This window comes from Lontra canadensis, unplaced genomic scaffold (assembly GCF_010015895.1).
Source record: "Lontra canadensis isolate GAN:19392208 unplaced genomic scaffold, GSC_riverotter_1.0 scaffold28, whole genome shotgun sequence".
NCBI lineage: Eukaryota > Metazoa > Chordata > Mammalia > Carnivora > Mustelidae > Lontra > Lontra canadensis.
The window spans coordinates 18,089,361-18,092,557 of record NW_022631022.1 but is presented as its reverse complement, the minus strand read 5'-3'; positions in this window follow the sequence as shown (position 1 = coordinate 18,092,557).

Here is a 3,197-nt window from a genome sequence, read left to right as displayed (position 1 = left end):
CAAAGGTCAGAACCCCTCTGTCTCTGAGGGCTTGGATGGATCTGCCCCATGAGATCCTGGGTGTGCTGTGTTCTAACAAGCACCGCCTCCTTAGTCACCATTACGGACAGAGGCACGGGACTACCAGAAGGCAGAGACTGAAGGGATGGTGGCCCAGAGCAGCGGGGAGGAGATGACTGCAGGCCCCACCTGCTCCTGAGTAGGGCCCCACCCACGAGTCCCTTTAAGCCCAGCTGTGTGCTGGAATTCCCAGCGCCCTTCCTGCCCTATCTAGGACCCCCGCTGCTAGAGGCCCTAAGTGTTCTTTGCTTGCTCATTCTTGCTGCCACGGAGACTGGCTAAAAAGCCTGTCCAAAACAACTGGCAACTCCACAAACTTTTTTTTTTTTTTTAAGATTTTATTTATTTATTTGACAGACGGAGATCACAAGTAGGCAGAGAAGCAGGCAGAGAGAAAGGAGGAAGCAGGCTCCTTGCTGAGCGGAGAGCCCGATGCGGGGCTCCATCCCAGGACCCTGGGATCATGACCTGAGCCGAAGGCAGAGGCTTTGACCCACTGAGCCACCCAGGCGCCCCATCTCTCCACCAACTTTTAACATATACATGTGACCCTTAGATCCCACTTCTGGGGCTCCATACCATACAAACTCGAGCACAAACCTGCATTATCTGTATCCAAATTATAGGAACTGGCAAAGTATATTCTAGGACAACAGTACTGTGAGATATTATGTAGACATTTGAAAAGAATGACCGGATGGGGCGCCTGGGTGGCTCAGTCAGTTAAGCAGCTGCCTTCAGCTCAGGTCATGATCCCAGGGACCTGGGATCGAGTCCCACATCAGGCTCCCTGCTCTGTGGGGGAAGCCTGCTTCTCCCTCTCCCTCTGCCTGGCACTTCCCCTGCTTGTGCTCTCTCTGTGAAATAAATAAAATCTTAAAAAAGAAAAAAAAAAGGAATGAGGGATGTCTTTGAAAGAAGCTAGACACAAAATAGTATGTACTGTAGGGTTCCGTTTATATGAAATTGAAGAACAATTGAGTGGCTCAGCCGGTTAAGCTCAGGTCATGATCCCAGAGTCCCTGGATCAATTCCCACATCGGGCTCCCCACTCAGTGGGAAGTCTGCTTCTCCCTCTGATCTTCCCCGATCTTGTGCTCTCACTCTCTCTCAAACAAATAAAGAAAATCTCTTTAAAAAAAAGAAAGAGGGGCACCTGGGTGGCTCAGTAATATTGTTTGCATTTGCAATGTTCGCACACATTACTGCACGCCTTCCGCAGCTCCTGCTTCTCTGCGAGCGCCCTGTACTTGGAGGTCCAGGATTTTGCTACTTGGGGCAAACCTTGGCTTCACATTTCAGTTTAAGACTTGGGCTTTGCAGAAGGACCTTTGGAATTGGTCAGATCAGAAGCCGTGAGAGTCACTCTGCTCATTGGCCCACACAGTCAGCAACTGCCCCCTGGGACGGGCAAGATCGGGTGCCTCCCCGATGCATGGACCTGAGGAAAGCACAGTCCCTGCTCTTGCACGAGCAGAGGCACAGTGCTGTTAAAGGACAATCAGGATGGCTCAGGACCCCCAGCCCTGCTGTCTTCACCCCCCACCCAGGCCCCTCCCTCTGAGCGATCAGATTCACTAATTGGTCTTCACAGCCCTGCTTACAAGTGCTCCTGGAGGTGAATTCTGGTCACACCTCGAGCCAGGCAAATGAACCCTTGCTCTGTCCCCTCTTTAATATGGATATGACACCTGCAGGCTACAGCTTGTCGCACTGTGAGAATTATTTCTCCATTAAAATGCAGAAGTTGGAGCTTTGCCCAGGAAAGGCAGCTAAAAATACTGCTCTCTGGGGCATTTATGACAGGGGACTTAGTGGCTACCTTCCTCACCCCTCAGTCCCCAGGAAAGCCCCCCCACCAGCCGGGTCCCTCCTGCGAACATTTGATCCAGGCTTATCCTGGCCCCATAAGGAAGAAAAAGCACTGGTTCCCGTGCCTCTTCTACAGATAGGCAAACTGAGGTCACTGCACTCCATCTACAAATTCACCTAGGGAGGAAGAGAGTGCAGCCCCAGCAGCAGGGAAAAAAAAATAAGCCCCCACATGCACCCAGGCCTTTACAGTTTGCCTGTCTCTCTACCCACTGTCTTGTCCAACCTTCAGAGAGATCTATGAAACATGAACCACTGTCGTCCCCACCTGGCAGGTAGAGTTTAGCCCAGTGGCGTGAGCAACAAACTCGAGGGTACAAGGGGGAGTACGGGGCAAAGGCAAAGCCCTGGCACAAGTCTTTTGATTCTAAAATCCACCCAGAGCACCCGTGGTGGGACTTCAAGCAGGGTGACCAGTCTCACTGCGAGGGCCATGGGCTTTTATAATAGGCGCTCTGGTTTGTAAAGATTGCTGTGTACATTTCAGAGGAGGACTCGGCGCCCTACTTAATGGATAAGGAAATCAGGGGTCAGAGGTATGAAGGACTCTGTCACAAGTTAGTAGTGCAGCTAGGAACCAAAGCCAAGTGTCCTGACCTCCAGCACAGGCCCCTCCTGCTGCCCCAGTGCCTTGTCACCCAGGGGCAAACGGGCACAGTGTGTTTTGCAGGCTTCCGCACCCCTGAACCCAGCCCCCTGGAAAACTGTTTATGCTACATTCCCCACTTCTTCTCAGTCTTTGGAGGTGGAGGATGGTGAAAACCTCAGGTCTGTTTCTTATATAAGAAAAGTAAGGTCCAGTGAAATTAGATGTCCGGCTCAGGGTCACAGAGTAGAATGAGGTTCTGGCCCTGGACCTCTGATTCAAGTCCGGTGCCCATTCCAATGGGCCAGCCACCAACAGCACGCAGAGCTCTTTCCCTGGCATCAGCTTCCTACTAGGGTTCAGCTTCCCCATCTGCAAAACGGGGTGCTAGAAGTGGCCCTAAACAAGCCCAGGATCTAAGCCTCCCAAGATAAAGAAATTAGGTGGTGCTTCCGGGAAAGGGAGGAGCCAAGCCTTTCTGGACTGCCAACTTCACTGTCCCAGGAGGAAGACTGTGGCCGGGGAGGGGCTGCATGGCCACAGAGGCCCAGCCACTGAAGGACGATGAGAGGGTGGAGACACAGGCCTGGCCCACTCTGGCCTCAAATGTCCAGGAGGGGATCCTTCCTGCCAAGTCCTGCTGCCCAACCTTCTTCCACACACTTCTCGGAGAAAAAGC